The sequence below is a fragment of the Hylobates moloch genome, unplaced genomic scaffold, assembly GCF_009828535.3.
Source record: "Hylobates moloch isolate HMO894 unplaced genomic scaffold, HMol_V3 SCAFFOLD_21, whole genome shotgun sequence".
Taxonomy (NCBI): domain Eukaryota; kingdom Metazoa; phylum Chordata; class Mammalia; order Primates; family Hylobatidae; genus Hylobates; species Hylobates moloch.
In genome coordinates this window covers 45,562,176-45,579,704 of record NW_026652296.1, presented here as the reverse complement: position 1 = coordinate 45,579,704, position 17,529 = coordinate 45,562,176, and the positions used below count along the sequence as shown (strand labels likewise).

The window sequence follows — 17,529 nt, the reverse complement described above, 5'->3', positions numbered from 1 at the left end:
CTTGAATAGAGACAGAAAAATAGGATAAATCGAAAATATTTTCCAGTGGTAATTTATTAGATGCCTATAAAAGAAGGAGCATGAGGTTTTCAGGGTTCAAGTGGACTTCTCATTCTTCAACACAAAAACACTTTGAGAGTTGTATAAAAGAGTTGAAAATCACTTTAGAAAACAGAGTCTACTTGGGGAAGGGAGTTGCCAGGAAAATGCCATTACTGCAAAAAGTTCATTTAAATAGGCTTAATATATCTACCTATTTAGTGTCCACTATATAGATAAGGCAGTAGAAGGGTCAGCTGAAAATAGAATAGGTAGTAGAAAGGGGCTTTCAACCAAAAGCCACAATTATTAATCAAATAAAATACAATTTGTTGGCCGGGCGTGGTGGCTCATGCCTGTAATCCCAGCACTTTGGGAGGCCAAGGTGGGCAGACCATGTGAGACCAGGAGTTGGAGACCAGCCTGGCCAACATGGCACAACCCCATCTCTACTAAAAATACAAAAATTAGCCGGGCGTGGTGGCGCACGCCTATAGTCCCAGCTACTTGGGAAACTGAGGCAGGAGGCTCACTTGAGCCCAGGAGGCGGAGGTTGCAGTGAGCCTAGCCTGGGTGACAGAATGAGATTCATCTCAAAAAAAAAAAAAAAAAAAAAAAAAAAAAACAATTGTTTTATATAATCGAATTCAAAAAAAAAAAAAAAAATCACCAAGGAACTTTCTTTATTTTATATTTCTAAAGCTAGTTTCTAACTTTTTTTCCATTTTTTCCCATTCTTTGATGGCAAAAGAAAATCTAACCAACCCCAGGATTTTCTTAGTCACTTCAAGTTTAAATGCAGCCCCTTCAGAATTGCTCCTCTTAGTCTTCTCTCTGGGACTCCAGCCCATGGAGCAGCTCTATCACTTAATAATAGTGTGTCTTGAGCAACTTGTTTTATATATTTGTGCCTCCATATCTCATTGATGAAATAGATTTAATAATACCTTTCTCAGAAGATCACTGTGAGAATTGAATTAAATGAAATTGTATATATATTATAAATATATATATGTATATCACATAGTACTGACAACATAGTAAGCACGTGATAAATGATAGCAGCTGCTGCTGCTCCTTTTCCTCTTCCTGTTACTATCATGGTGATCAACAACATCATCATCATAAGATCTAAAATGGAAGGGCACAGTGCCTTGGAGCATCTGGACACTGGTCATTGACTTTCTATTCTGACATTGGTTGTCCTTTGGTCATTGTCCTATATTCCTATTTGCATCTGCTGAGGTTTCTGTCATGCCATACTCTGAATCTTCCTCAAACAGAACAGGTGAAGCCTCCTCAGGTTGGCCAGTGCTCCCTGGGGCCACAGGAAGCTTGGGGTGCAGGAAGGCCGACGTAGACTTTGTGTTCTTGACATACTCTGGTTTTCAAGTTTCAGGCTACAAATTTCTGTTCCTCTGCAATTGCCCTGGACTCATTGGGAATTTCTAATGCTCCTGCCACATAAAACACTTGCTAGGTGGTGGCAGCAGGAGGTGCAAGTGTGGGGAGCATGGTGGAAAAGGACTATACTAAACTCCTTAGCTCTCCTCTTCAGCTTTCCTCTTTCTTTGGTTAAGTTTAGGAAAGCTGGTTGCTCATCTGTTGTTTAGACACTCAGGTTTTTGAAACTCAAATGCCCTTTCTCTCAACTTACTGTCTCTCTGTGGAATTTCAAAAGCCAAGGTAGAAATTTCAGCAAGAATTTCCCATCATTTGCTTTCTGTCCTGCTATAATTGTCATGCCCATTGCCTGAGGCCATGGTCTCTGCCGTGAGTTTAGTTTTAACAAGCAAAAACATAATGAATTATCAGGAAGGAAAATAATTTAGGTTAATAGTAAAATATTTCCTTGCTACATGACAATGTGAACAGCTGACTGCCATAAGAGATCTAAGAAACACTAAAAAGTGCAAAAAAATAGGACATTAGTTGTCCTTTGGACATTGTCATATATTCCCATTTGCATTTTCTGAGGTTTCTATCGTACCATACTCTGAATCTTCCTCAAACAGAACAGATGAAGTCTGCTCAGGTCAGCCAGTGCTCCCTGGGACACAGGAACCAGGGAAGCATCAATGCATAGAAGCGTCAGTATTGGAAATGGGTCTTGAAGGAGCAATCTGATATTGACAGCAGATGTATCAGGGAGGGAACACATAAGCAAACTCATAGATATAAGTGAACATGCTTTGAGATGTTTAGGAAAAAGTGAAGAATCTGGTGTGTTCAGAGTGTAGATTCCCAGGGCTGCTCGATTTGCTTCAATATGTGAAGAATATTGAATGCCATAGATTTGTGATTCCATATTCTTCTAAATATAAGTTTTAAAAATACCTTGATATATGGAAGAAAATGAAAATGGCCTCTACACTTATTTTGATGCATACAATATGCACAAACTTTCCAAAAGTGAGTTTGACATATATATTCTCAAATAAATTGCCTTTTCTTTTTCAATGGGTCCTATGCTATATGAATGTGAAGAGGCAAGGGCAAGGAATTCACACAAAAAAGATAGAGGGGGTATTTATGGTCATTAAAATATGAAAAATGTAAGGTGAAATCTTAACAACGGTTAGTAATGCTTTTTAATAAGCAGTTAATGCCAATCACTGACATTTATCATATGATGTGTTGTCATGGATAACAAGTATTTATTGCTCACTTAACATGTGCCAGTCATTTCGCTGGATACTAGGAGGACATTGTTCAAAAAGGTAATTGGGCCGGGTGTGATGGCTCACGCCTGTAATCCCAACACTTTCGGAGGCCAAGGCAGGCAGATCCCCGGAGGTCAGGAGTTTGAGACCAGCCTGGCCAACATGGCGAAAACCCGTCTCTACTAAAACATACAAAAATTAGCTAGGCATGGTGGCAGGCACCTGTAGTCCCAGCTACTCAGGAGGCTGAGGCAAGAGAATTGCTTGAACCTGGGAGGTGCAGGTTGCAGTGAGCCGAGATATTGACACTACACTCCAGCATGGGTGACAAGAGTGAGATTCCATCTCAAAAAAAAAAGAGATAGATTGGGCCCTGCTCCTTGGACTTTAGCTTTTAGAGCGTGGAGTCACACAATAAATCTGGACAAACATAAATTAAAAAGATAACAGATTTTCATAAGATCTGTGGGGGGGAAAACAGCATTGTGATTGTGATAGAGAACAACTGGGGAGCTTCATGTAGACAAGGTGATCAGCAAAGATCTGAAGGAGAAGGTTATATTTGAAGTACAATCTAAAGAAGAAAGATTTAGCCCTATGAAGAATCAGAGGAAAGCACTCAGGCAAAGAAAACATCGAGTACAATTTCTAAGATTGGAACAAGCTTATACACTCAGAGACTACATGGGAGGCGGCAGGCAAGTGAGCCCTGGGGGAGGAGTGGTCGGGAAGGACACTGGAGAGGCAGGCAGGGTACAGACCCCAGGGTCTCAAGTGGAAGTATATCTGGGAGCAGGGGACACCTTGCCTCCTCTAAACACTTTCTCCAAAAGGAGAACTCTCTAATGGTTGGTGACGATTATGAAAAGATATGGTGGAGAAAGCCCTGTGAGATTCACAGTGTTCACATCAGAAGTCAGTCCGTGGGGCCAGCAAAAGGTGTTGTCCTCTGTGATAATCAGTTCTATCCCAACCAAAGGCACAACCCCTCCATTCACCAACCAAAGGCACAACCCCTCCATTCACCATTACTGATCACAATCAGGCTATGAGAATCAGCTCGAGCTTAGCCTGCAAGTCATGGTCAGGAACTCTAGTTGTGAGTGCAATAAAAAACCATCGAATGGTTTTAGATAGAGGAGTGCATGACCGGACTTACATGTGTGAAAGATCTGTGTCTGCTGTGTGCAGGATGCTTTTGGAGACAGGGAGAATGGATATAATCAGGGCAGCCAGGAAGGAGGCCATTGCAGCAACACCACAGGTGAGGAAAGATGAATGGTGCTCTAGGATATTGACAATTAGTATGACATGTGGCAGATACTTTTGTAGGTAGCATAGACAGCTTTTGCAGGATAGTCTGGGTTGGCAAGGGACAAAAGGAAGGGAAAAATCAAGGATGATTCTTAGGAATTTGATTTAGGAAAATGATGCACTGTGGTGGTGTGATTTACTGAGATAAAGATGAGAAAGAAACAAGTTAAAGTTCCATTTTAGACATGCCAGGTATGGGATATCTCTAATCTGGCTAGAGTAGAGACCAAGTTGGCATTTGGATATAGGATGAGGGCACCACCATAAGGATCTGAATGTCGAGGGACCAGACTGGACTGGAAAAATACATTTGGAAGACATAGGCACATGGATGATATTTAAAGCCATGGGCTGAATAAAAGCACATAGAGAATCCTTTCTTTTTAATAATAACTGTGAGTATGAATTTTTGAACACCATGAACCCACCCCTTTCCCTAGTATAATGCCTCCCTGAATAAGTGGAATGTTCTGTATACACTAAATTAAACAACTGTGGTCTTGCCTTCTAAAAACTCAAAATCTAAAATGGACCGTGATGACGTGACCAACCAAGATTCCATCTCTCCTCTTTTCCGTGAGCCTTTGTAGTAATAACTCATCCTAGTATTACAATCTGCAGGGACATTTATATTTATTATGTCATTTTTCTTTTTTGTCCTTGCAGCCATCCCTGAAGTGGGAAGGTTGTGTATAATCTCTTATTGATGGACTGAGCAAGTCTCTAAGCAGGTATTTTTATTCCTACTTTAGGTATATGAGAATGCAGTCACCAAAAGATTAAGCAACTTCTCTGGTCAAGGTTACAAGAGTAGTGAGTAGGATCGACAGAGGGAAAGTTGCTCTGACTTCGGAGTTCTAAGGAGTCTAGTTTTAGATGAAAACCTCCTGGATATGTCAACCTTCCCAAAGAAATAGGGCAGCAATTAAGAGCAACTACACTCAGTAAGAATTGAGTCATATCCCTGCTCTCCGTGTGTTAATTGGCTGGTCTTGGATGTAACATAAGCATCATAGCCTTGATTTTTCAATCTGCTGAATATGATGCTATTATCTACCTCTCAGGTTATTTGTAAATTAATACATCCATCTATTTACTCAACTATGCACCCACTAATTTATTCTTTCATGTATCAAGCGTATTATATAATAAACTCCTACTATATGCCAGGTACCATTTTAGGCATTGGGCTACATCAATATAGAAAATAAAACTGCTGCCCTTCTGGGACCTGTATCCTTTGGAGGAAGCCATCAATGACTAGTCAACAAATTAATATAAACTAGAACATTAGATGGTGACAAGAGAAAATATAGCAGTCCTGTGGCTCGTGAGAAGTTGGGGAAGGCTTCTCTAAGTACGGACATAGACAAGGATTAAATGAGATAATGCATGGAATGTGCTTAGCCTGGGCCTGGAGCTCACTATGGAGTCACACAGTCCTGGAAAGAGAAGAGTTGAAAAGCAAACATGGGTGTTGCCCAGTACTTCTTGCTTGCTGCCCAGCCTAGAGACAGCCTCTGCTTTTGGGGTTCTTTCATCCCACTGGCTAAGTTATGAGATAATTTCTGACCGCTTTATCCTATGTCATTGAGTATGTAATGACTCCAACTGCTGTTTTTCTGAATCTATTCTCACCAAACACCTTCTAATCATGATTTAATTTCCCATGTAAACCCGCTCACCTGCAGAGAATATTCTGATCATATAGTTTTCAAGTACCAGGCCTCGGTTCTTAGATACTTTTCATTATATGATCATATAGAGACACCCTAATTATAATTGGGTTTCCTGTGTAGTTTGGCCACATGGAGAGAGTATGCTGATCAGATGGACTTTGATTATTCTAGTTCCTGTGACAGCTTTTGCTCATTATAAGTTAAGCAACTGCCATCCTGATTGAACACATTCACCTCCTGAACTTAGGTAATGTCAGTGCCTGGCATGTGGTAGGCACTCAATGAATGTCTACTGATTGATGGATTGAGACTTCTCTCAGGCCCATGGCAAAATCAAACTTCCAAGGGTAAATTCACCAGGGGGATGATGAACATAACCCTCCTAGGACTCCCAAGAGCCAGCATGCCTGTCTTTCCCAGGCATCTACCCACTGTCACTTCATAGACTGAGCACAGGGGCCATTTCTTCTATATCAGCAATAGCTTTGAACTCTTGCTTCAACCTATTCCAGGGTTGAGAGGGAAAACTGGAAAGTCAAGCAGGGTGACAGCAGAACTGTGAAGAACTGTGCTTCTCACTCCAAGTAAGCCCAGCTGCTAGGCAAATTCAAGAGCAGAGGTCCCCAAATTCAGTTATATTTCTGGGAGCAATGCTTCCCTTTATCTTCAGAGTCCTTGAAGGGCAGAGAAAAGAAGGTGAGGGCAGGGGTAGGGGTAGGGTGGTGGGACCCTCATGGCTCCTGTTGATGGTAAAGAAGTATAGGACCTCAAATCCTAATGACAAAAGTAATAGTAATATGATTCACTTATGACTCAGCAGACATTACACTTCATACTTGATCCTATCATTTCCCTTAATTTTACCCACCCAAAGGCCATTGCATATATTAGCTGGTGATAGGGTTTGGCTTTGTGTCTCCACTCAAATCTCATTTTGAATTGCAACCCCATGTGTTAGGGAGGAACCTGGCAGGAGGTCATTGGATTATAAGAGCAGTTTCCCCCATGCTGTTCTCATGATAGTGAATGAGTTCTGATGAGATTTGATGGTTTAAAAGTGTGGCACTTCCCACTCTTCTCTCTCTCTCCTGCTCCATCATGCTAAAGACATATTTGCTTCCCCTTTGCCTTCCGCCATGATTGTAAGTTTCCTGAGGCCTTCCAGTCATGCTTCCTGTTAAGCCTGCAGAAATGTGAGTCAATTAAAACTCTTTTCTTCGTAAGTTACCCAGTCTGAGGTAGTTCTTTATGGCAGTGTGAAAATGGACGAATACAGCTGGAAACTCTCTTCTCTGATTCAAACTGACAATTTTCAGAAATGCATAATGACAATTTCTGGCTTTTGGGCTAAACAAGCACTACACATGAATTCATTGGTTTCTCTGTGAAATAGAGCCCAGTCACTTTATCTCTCTGAGCTTCACACGAAGAGATAGTGTCTTGTATCCTATTAGGTATGTAGGAGTATCTTGCTGTTTGCTACCTGTGGATTCATTCCTCCTGTGGTTCACTTTCTATAACTATTCTTGAGGGCAGGACTTGATGATTGGCAACTGATAGAGATTTCCATTCCTCTACTTTCCCAGCTCACTCTCTTCTCACACTTACTGCTGGCTACTTGCCCTGTGAAGCCAAGCAGAATCTGGAAACTTCAGCTTCACCAAGCCATCAATAAATGGGAAAACTGAGTAAATATAACTGAGACCCAGTTGTTAAAAAAAAAGAGAACATCACTGATCATCACTGATTTCTTTCCTACAGGTCATGTTGTCAGTCATTTCTTTTATTTCTTTTTTAAAAATTATTATTTTTGTAAGTTATTGGGGTACAGTGGTATTTGCTTACATGAGTAACTTCTGTAGTGGTGATTTTTGAGATTTTGGTGCACATATCGCCCGAGCAGTGCACACTGTACCATATTTGTAGTCTTTTAATCCTTTGCCCCCCTCTCTCTCTTCCCCCCTGAGTCCCCAAAGTCCATTGTATCATTCTTATGCCTTTGCGTCCTCATAACTTAGCTCCCACCTATCAGTGAGAACATACAATGTTTGGTTTTCCATTCCTGAGTTACTTCACTTAGAATAATAGTCTCCAATCTCATCTAAGTCACTGCAAATGCTGTTAATTCATTCCTTTTCATGGCTGCATAGTATTCCATCATATATATATATATATATATCACTGTTTCTTTAGCCACTTGTTGATTGATGGGCATTTTGGTTGGTTGCATGATTTTGCTGTTGTGAATTGTGCTGCTATAAACATGCATGTGCGAGTATCTTTTTCAAATAATGACTTATTTTCCTCTGGGCAGATACCCAGTAGTGGAATTTCTGGATCAAATGGTAGTTCTACTTTTAGTTCTTTAAGGAATCTCCACACTGTTTTCCATAGTGGCTGTACTAGTTTATATTCTCACCAGCAATGTAGAAGTGTTCCCTGTTGACCACATCTACACCAACATCTACTGGTTTTTGATTTTTTTATTATGGCCATTCTTGCAGGAGTAAGGTGGTATCACATTGTGGTTTTGATTTGCATTTCTCTGATCATTAGTGATGTTGAGTATTTTTTCATATGTTTGTTGGCCATTTGTATATCTTCTTTTCAGAATTGTCTATTCATATCCTTAGCCCACTTTTAGATGGGATGTTTTTTTTTTTTTTTCTTGCTGATCTGTTTGAGTTCATTGTAGATTCTGGATATTAGTCCTTTGTCAGATGTATAGACTGTGAAGATTTCCTCCCACTCTGTGGATTGTCTGTTTACTCTGCTGACTGTTCCTTTTGCCGTGCGAAAGCTCTTTAGTATAATTAGGTCCCAGCTATTTATCTTTGTTTTTATTGCATATGCTTTTGGGTTCTTGGTCATAAAATCCTTGCCTAAGCTAATGTCTAGAAGAGTTTTTCCAATGTTATCTTCTAGAATTTTTATAGTTTCAGGTCTTAGGTTTAAGTCCTTAATCCATCTTCAATTAATTTTTGTATAAGGTGAGAGATGAGGATCCAGTTTCATTCTTTTACAAGTGGCTAGCCAATTATCCCAACACCATTTGTTGAAAAGGGTATCCTTTCCCCACTTTGTTTTTGTTTGCTTTGTTGAAGTTCAGTTGTCTGTAACTATTTGGGTTTGTTTCTGGGTTCTCTATTCATTCCATTCGTCTGTGTGCCTATTTTTATACTAGCACCATGCTGTTTTGGTGACTCTGGCCTTATAGTATAGTTTGAAATCAGGTAGTGTGATGTCTCCAGATTTGTTCTTTTTTCTTAGTCTTACTTTGGCTATGCAGGTTCGCTTTTGGTTCCATATGAATTTTGGAATTTTTTTTCTAATTCTGTGAAGAATAACAGTGGTATTCTGATGGGGTTTGCATTGAATTTGTACATTGCTTTTGGCAGTATGGTCATTTTCACGATATTAATTCTACCCATCCGTGAGCATGGAATGTTTTTCCATTTGTTTGTGTAGTCTTTGATTTCTTTCTTTTCTTCTTCTTTTTTTTTTTTTTTTTTTGAGACAGAGTCTTGCTCTGTCACCCAGGCTGGAGTGCAGTGGAGCAATCCAGGCTCACTGCAACTCCTCCACCTCCTGGGTTCAAGCAATTCTCCTGCCTCAGCCTCCTGAGAAGCTGGGACTACAGGCATGCACTACCACACTCGGCTGATTTTTGTATTTTTAGTAGAGATGGGGTTTCACCATGTTGGTCAGGTTTGTCTTGAACTCCTGACCTCGTGATGTGCCTGCCTTGGTCTCTCAAAGTGCTAGGATTACAGGCATGAGCCACCAACCCCAAAAGTCTTTGATTTCTTTCAGCAGTGTTTTGTAGTTTTCCTTGTAGAGGTCTTTTGACTCCTTTTTTAGGCATATTCCTACATATTTTTTTTTTCATCTATTGTAATAGGGGTTGAGTTCTTGATTTGATTCTCTGCTTGGTCGCTGTTTGTGTGTAGAAGAGCTACTGATTTGCGTACATTAATCTTGTATCTGGAAACTTTGCTGAATTCTTTTATCAGTTCTAGGAGCTTTCTGGAGGAGTCCTTAGGGTTTTCAAGGTAAACAATCTTATCATCAGCAAACAGTGACAGTTTGACTTCCTCTTTACCGATTTGGATGCCCCTTATTTCTTTCTCTTGTCTGATTGCTCCCTCTAGGACTTCCAGTACTATGTTGAAGAGGAGTGGTGAGAGTGGGCATCCTTGTCTTGTTCCAGTTCCCAGAGGGAATGCTTTCAACTTTTCCCTATTCAGTATTACATTGGTTGTGGGTTTGTCATAGATGGCTTTTATTACATGAAGGTATGTCCCTTGTATGCCAATTTTGCTGAGAGTTTTAATCATAAAGAGATGCTGGATTTTGTGGAATGCTTTTTCTGCATCTATTGAGATGATCATGTGATTTTTTGTTTTTAATTCTGTTTATGTGGTGTATCGCATTTATTGACTTGCATATGTTAAACCTTCCCTGCATTCCTGGTATGAAACCCATTTGATCAAGGTGGATTATCCTTTTCAGATGCTGTTGGATTCAGTTAGCTAGTATTTTGTTACAGATTTTAGCATCTATGTTCATCAAGGATATTGGTCTGTAGTTTTCTTTTTTGGTTATGCCCTTTACATGTTTTGGTATTAGGGTGATGCTGGCTTCATAGAATCAATTAGAGAGGATTCCTTCTTTCTCTATCTTGTGGAATTGTGTCAGAGGGATTGGTACTAATTCTTTTTTGAATATCTGGTAGAATTCTGCTGTGAATCTGTCTAGTCCGGGACTTTTTTTTTTTTTTTTTTGAGATGGAGTCTTGCTCTGTCACCCAGGCTGCAGTGCAGTGGCGCAGTCTCGGCTCACTGCAAGCTCCGCCTCCCAGGTTCACGCCATTCTCCTGCCTCAGCCTCTCCAAGTAGCTGGGACTACAGGCGCCCGCCACCGCGCCCGGCTAATTTTTTGTATTTTTAGTAGAGACGGGGTTTCACTGTGGTCTCAATCTCCTGACCTTGTGATCCGCCCGCCTCGGCCTCCCAAAGTGCTGGGATTACAAGCGTGAGCCACCGCGCCCAGCCCTTTTTTTTTTGGTAATTTTTTAGTTACCATTTCAATCTTGCTGCTTGTTATTGGTCTGTTCAGGGTATCTAATTCTTCCTAAGCTAGGAGAGTTGTATTTTTCCAAGAATTTATCCATCTTTTCTAGGTTTTCTAGTTTATGTGCATAAAGGTGTCCATAGTAGCCTCAAATACTCTTTTTTTATTTCAGTGGTGTAGGTTGTAATATCTCTTGTTTCATTTGTTAGTAAGGTTATTTGGATTTTCTCTCTTCTTTTCTTGGTTAATTTTGCTAATGATCTATCAATTTTATTTATCTTTTCAAAGAACCAGCTTTTGTTTTATTTGTCTTTTGTATTGTCTTTTTTGTTTCAATTTCATTTAGTTCTGCTCTGATCTTGGTTATTTCCTTTTGTCTGCTGCGTTTGGGTTTGGTTTGTTCTAGTTTCTCTCGTTCCTTGAGGTGTGACCTTACATTGTCTGTTCGTGCTCTTTCAAACTTTTTGATGAAGGCATTTAGGGCTATGAACTTTCCTCTTAGCACTCCCTTTGCTGTATCCCAGAGGTTTTGAAAGGTGGTGTCATTATTGTCATTCAGTTTGAAGAATTTTTTAATTTCCATATTGATTTCGTTTTTGACCCAATGCTCATTTAGGAGCAGGTTATGTAATTTCCATGTATTTGCATGGTTTTGAAGGTTCCTTTTAGAGTTGAGTTCCAATTTTATTCCACTGTGGTCTGAGAGAGTGCTTGTTATAATTTCAATTTTCTTAAATTTATTGAGGCCCCTTTTATGGCCTATCTAATGGCCTGTCTTGGAGAAAGTTCCATGCACTGTTGAATACAATGTGTATTCTGTGCTCGTTGGATGAAATGTTCTGTATATATCTGTTAAGTCCATTTGTTCCAAGGTATAGTTTAAATCCATTGCTTCTTTGTTGACTTTCTGTCTTGCTGACCTGTCTAGTGCTGTCAGTGGAGTACAGAAGTCCTCCACTATTATTGTGTTGCTGTCCATCTCATTTCTTAGGTCTGTTAGTAATCATTTTATAAATTTGGGAGCTCCAGTGTCAGGTGCATATATGTTTAGGACAGTGATATTTTCCTGTTAGACAAGGCCTTTTGCCATTATATAAAGTCCCTCTTTGTCTCTTTTAACCACTGTTGCCTTAAAATTTCTTTTGTCTGATTTAAGAATAGCTACCCCTGCTTACTTTTGGTGTCCCTTTGAATGAAATGCCGGTTTCCACCCCTTTACTTTAAGTTTATGTGGGTCCTTATATGTTAGGTGAGTCTCCTGAAGGCAGCAGATGGTTTGTTGATGAGTTCTTATCCATTTTGCAGTTCTGTATCTTTTAAGTGGAGCATTTAGGACATTTACATTCAATGTTAGTATTGAAATGTGAGGTACCATTGCATTCATCATGCTCTTTGTTGCCCGTGTACTTTGGTTTTGTTTTTTGTTTTTGCTTTTAACTTGTTTTTGTTTTATAGGTCCTGTGTGATTTATGCTTTAAAGAGTTCTCTTTTGATGTGGTTCCAGGATTTGTTTCAAGATCTAGAACTCCTTTTAGCAGTTCTTGTAGTGGTGCCTTGATAATGGCGAATTCTCTCAGCATTTGTTTGTCCGAAAACGACTCTATCTTTCCTTCATATATGATGGTTAGTTTCCCTGGATACAAAATTCTTGACTGATAATTGTTTTGTTTAAAGAGGCTGAAGATATGGCCCCAATCCCTTCTAGCTTGTAGGGTTTCTTCTGAGAAATCTGCCGTTAATCTGATAGGTTTTCCTTCATAGGTTACCTGGTACTGCTGTCTCACAGCTCTTAAAATTCTTTCCTTCATCTTAACTTTGGATAACCTGATGACAATGTGCCTAGGTGAAGATCTTTTTGTGATGAATTTCCCAGGTGTTCTTTGTGTTTCTTGTATTTGGCTGTCTAGGTCTCTAGCAAGGCCAGAGAAGTTTTCTTCGATTATTCCCCCAAATATGTTTTCCAAGCTTTTAGAATTGTCTTCTTCCTCAGGAACACTGATTATTCTTAGGTTTGGTCATTTAACATAATCCCAGACTTCTTGCAGGCTTTGTTTATATTTTCTTAATCCTTTTACCTTGTCTTTGTTGTGGATTGGGTTAGTTCAAAGACATTAAGCTCTGGATTTCTTTCTTCTACTTGTTCAATTCTATGGCTGAGACTTTCCAGAGCATTTTGCATTTCTAAAAGTGCATCCAAAGCTTCCTGAATTTTTTATTGTTTTTTCTTTAAGCTATCTACTTCATTGAATATTTCTCCCTTTACTTCTTGTATTATTTTTTGGATTTCTTTGCATTGGGCTATGCCTTTCTCTGGCCCCTCCCTGATTAGCTTACTAATTAACCTCCAGAATTCTTTTTCAGGTAAGTCAAGGATTTCTTCTTGGTTTGAATCCATTGCTGGTGAACCAGTGTGATTTACTGGGGGGTGTTGAAGAGCCTTGTTTTGTCATATTACCAGGGTTGGTTTTCTGGTTCCTTCTCTGGGTAGGCTCTGTCAGAGGGAAGGTCTAGGGCTGAAGGCTGTTGTTCATATTTTTTCGTCCCGTGGGGTGTTTCCTTGATGTCGTACTCTCCCTCTTTTCCTGTGGATGTGGCTTCCTGAGAGCTGAACTGCAGTAATTGTTGTCCCTCTTCTGGGTCTAGCCACCCAGGGAGTCTACCTGGCTCCGGGCTGGTACTGGGTGTTGTCTGCACAGAGTCCTGTGATGTGAACTGTCTGTGGGTCTCTCAGTCATGGATACCAGCACCTGTTCTGGTGGAGGTGGTGGAGGGTGCAATGGAATCCGTGAGGGTCCTTAGCTTTGGTGGTTTAATGCTCTGTTTTTGTGCTGGCTGGCCTCCTGCCAGGAGGGGGCGCTTTCCAGAAAGCCTCAGCTACAGTAGTATGGAGAGTGACCAGTGGTGGGTGGGGCCCTAGAACTCCCAAGATTACATGCCCTCTGTCTTCCACTACCGGAATGGGTAGGGAGGAACTATCAGGTGGGGGTGGGGTTAGGCGTGTCTGAGCTCAGACTCTGCTTGGATGAGTCTTGCTGTGGCTGCTGTGGCGGATGGAGATGAGATTCCCAGGTCACTGGAGTTGTGTACCTAGGAGGAATATGGCTGCCTCTGCTAAGTCATGCAGGTTGTCAGGGAAGTGGGGGAAAGCCAACAGTCACAGGCCTTACCCAGCTCCCGTGCAAACCAAAGAGCCTGCCACAGCCCTAAGTTTGTTTCCAGGATGAGGGTGAGACGGGCCTGAAAACTTACCCAAGGCCATCCACCTCCCAGCTGTGAAAGAAAGGTCTTTAGTTCTTCCCCCGCCTGTGACGTCTGCACGCCAGATTTGTGCCCTCCCCTGAGTTCTTGCCAGGAGGCTCCTCAGCCCATTCAAATTGTTACAAAGTTCGACTAGAGAATTCCTTCTCCCTGTGGAGTTTTACCCCCTGCTCCTCTGGCCATCCTTCCAATGGATCCTTGTGGTGCCAGGCAGGAATGGGCTGCTTGGGGACCCAGGAAGCCCCCAAGGCTTTTCTGCTGCTTCCTCTACTCTCCCCGCCATCTTCACTCGACTCACTAACTTCACTCAGCTCCAGGTAAAGTCAGAAACTTCTGCAAACAGACCTTCAGCTTCTCCAGTGGGGGTGTGTGTTTGGGAGAGGAGGGTCTCCCTTTCTCAGTTCCGCAGTTGGGGCACTCAATATTTGGGGGTCTCTCGGGTCCTGCAGGAGCAGTCTGCTTCCTTCAGAGGGTCTGTGGGTCCTTTCGGGATTGCTGGTTTGTTGTTGCAGTTCTGGAGCTAAAATTCACAATACAAGCCTCTGCATGTTGCTCTGTCTGGAGCTGCAATCTGGTCTTGCCTCCCGTCTGACATGATCCCAGGAGCTCTCTGAGAGAGCAACCCAAAGGAGGTGAGAGAGATCCGGAGTCCTCGATGTGAGGGGGCATCAGGCTGCAAGGACGCGGCCCTGGCGACGGTTTCGCAGGGACATCCGTTCCCTTGGGTTGTGGAATCCCTGCTCCGCCGCTGCCCCAGCTCAGCTCTGAAGTGCCTTTGCTGCAAGATTTGCTGAGCTTAGCAGTCTGCCCGTTTCTTTTATTTCTTTCTCTTATTTTTCCCCCTGAATGTTTGGTTTCTCTGGCAAGCCCAAACACGTAAGATTATATGTGAGGCGTATTTATTTATATAAAGATGCGTGTTTTTTCTTAACTCAAGATTTACATGTAGCTTGGCCAAGTTAATTAACTGTAGAAGACCTCGATTTTGTTGTCTTTTAAAACAAGGCAGCTGTATTAGATTAGTGGTTTTCAAAGTCCGTTAGATGGTAAATTGCCTGCAAGCTATGGCCTGCTTCGTGGGATACCAAGAAATGTTAATACCCAGAGCTAGACTTAATAACCACACGTATAATTTTGTGATCCCAAATACTATCTTATATATGATTGTAATAGAGACAAAAGTTAGCATGTATGGAGATATAAACCATTAATTCATTCATCTATCACATAAGTGTTATTGAGTGCCTACACAAATGTTTCTCAAACCAGCATTCACCACCTGGAGGACCTATTAAAATACAGATCACTGGGCCCCATTCAGCTTCTTAACAGGCGATGCTCATGTTGGTTCAGCTGATCTGGGAACCAAATTTTGAGAATTGCTGACCTCCACTAGTCCAGCCCACGAATTAGCAAACTACAGCCCCTGAGCCAAATCTGGCCCTTTCTTTTTGTAAGTTTCATTGGAGCACCTCACATTTATTTATGTATTGTCCATAGCAGCTTTTATGCCACAATGGCAGAGTTTAGTAGTTGTGACAGAGACTATGGCCTGGAAACCTACAATATTATCCATGATTTTCCACACAAAAATCTGCATTCTAGGTTTTGTATGCAATAAGTCGTGTACAAAAGTATGGAGCTGATGTCTTGATAGAGCTTACATTCTAACAGGGCACTAAAAATTTAGTGAGATTTAAAGAAAAAGTATAGGAGAACATCTTAATTGAGGTATTCTACTTTCAATTATTCATAACCTTATTATTATATATTTACTTATTTTAAGGATAACATCTTCATTCATATTTCTATAACTCTAGCTCATGTTCCAATGGCTTCAAGTTTGCATGATTAACGTATCTCTAAACTATTCTTTTCCTGTCAGTACTTTCTCCTTTCAGTGTATTCTAGGTAACATTTCCAGAGAAAATATCCTTAATATAGTTATGAATTGATGATTGCCTCCAGAATAAGATTTTTTAAAAGTAATTTTGACTTTATTTTAGATTCAGGGAGTACGTATGCAGGTTTGTTATAGGAGCATATTGGGTGATGCTGAGGTTTGGGGTGCAGATGGTCTCATCACCCAGGTAGTAAATAGTACCCAATAGGTTGTCAGCCTAGGCCCCCTTCTCTTTCTCCCCAACCAGTAATCCCTAGTGTCTATTATTCACATCTTTATATCCATGAGTACTCACTGTTTAGCTCCCACTTACGAGTGAGAACATGTGGTATTTGGTTTCCTGTTCCTACCTTAATCTGCTTAGGATAATGGCCTCCAGCTGCATCCATGGTGCTGCAAAAGACATGGTTTTATTCATTTTTATGGCTATGCAGTATTCCAGAGTGTATATGTACCACATTTCCTTTATCCAGTCTACCATTGATGGGCATCTAGGTTGATTCCATGTCTTTGCTATTGTGAACAGTGGTGTGATGAACATACAAGTACATGTATCTTTTTGGTAGAATGATTTATTTTCCTTTAGGTATGTACCCCGTAATGGGATTGCTGGGTCAAATGGTATTTCTGTTTTAAGTTCTTTGAGAAATCTCTAACCTGCTTTCCACAGTGGGTGAACTAATTTACATTCCCACAAACTGTGTATAAGTATTCCCTTTTCTCTGCAACCATGCCAACATTTGTTATTTTTTTAAGTTTTTGTTAATGGTCATTCTGACTTGTGTGAGATGATATTTCTTTGTGGTTTTGATCAGCATTTCTCTGACGTTTAGTGAGGATGAGTATTTTTTCATGTGTTTCTTGGCCACTTGTATGTCTTCTTTTGAGAAGAGTCTGTTCATATCCTTTGCCCATTTTTAAGGGATTTGTTGTTGTTGTTGTTGTTGTTGTTGTTGTTGTTGTTGAATTGTTTAAGTTGTTATAGATTCTGGATATTAGACCTTTGTTGGATGCATAATTTGTGAATATTTTCTCCCATTCTGTAGGTTATCTGTTTACTCTGTTTATAGTTTCTTTTACTGTCAAGAGGCTTTTTAGTTTAATTAGATCCCACTTGTCAGTTTTTACTGTTGCTATCACTTTTGGGGACTTAGCCGTAAATTCTTCACCAAGGAAAATCAACGTTATTTTTCACAGAAATAGAAAAAACTATTCTAAAGTTCATATGGAACTGAAAAACAAAAAACGAGCCAAAATAAACAAAGCAATCCTAAGCCAGAGAACAAAGCCAGAGGCTTTACATTATTCAACTTTGAACTATACTATAAGGCCACAGTAACCTAAACATCATAGTATTGGTACAAAACAGACACATAGACTAATGGAACAGAATAGAGAACCCAGAAATAAAGCCACACACCTGCAATTAATTGTCTGATCTTTGACAAAGTTGAAAAAAATTAGAAATGGGGAAAGGACACCCTATTCAATAAATAGTGCTGGGATAGCTGGCTAGCTACATGCAGAGCATGAAACTGGACCTCTGCCTTTCACCAAATACAAAAATTAACCCAAGATTGATTAAAGATTTAAATGGAAG

General features: G+C 40.6%; 1 protein-coding gene across 5 annotated transcripts in view; it reads left to right on the top strand.

Moving 5' to 3' along the window:
• The window catches only part of MACROD2 (mono-ADP ribosylhydrolase 2), a 2,131,323-nt gene that overhangs the window by 1,734,232 nt on the left and 379,562 nt on the right, over positions 1-17,529 (top strand). The window contains exon 1 of one of the 5 annotated variants that reach the window (XM_058432750.1): positions 14,171-14,343. The exons of the other annotated variants lie outside the window; for them this stretch is intronic. The gene's annotated coding sequence lies outside the window, so the exon portion shown is untranslated. Of the gene's footprint in view, positions 1-14,170; positions 14,344-17,529 lie in introns of those variants that run through there. 5 annotated transcript variants of the gene reach the window in all.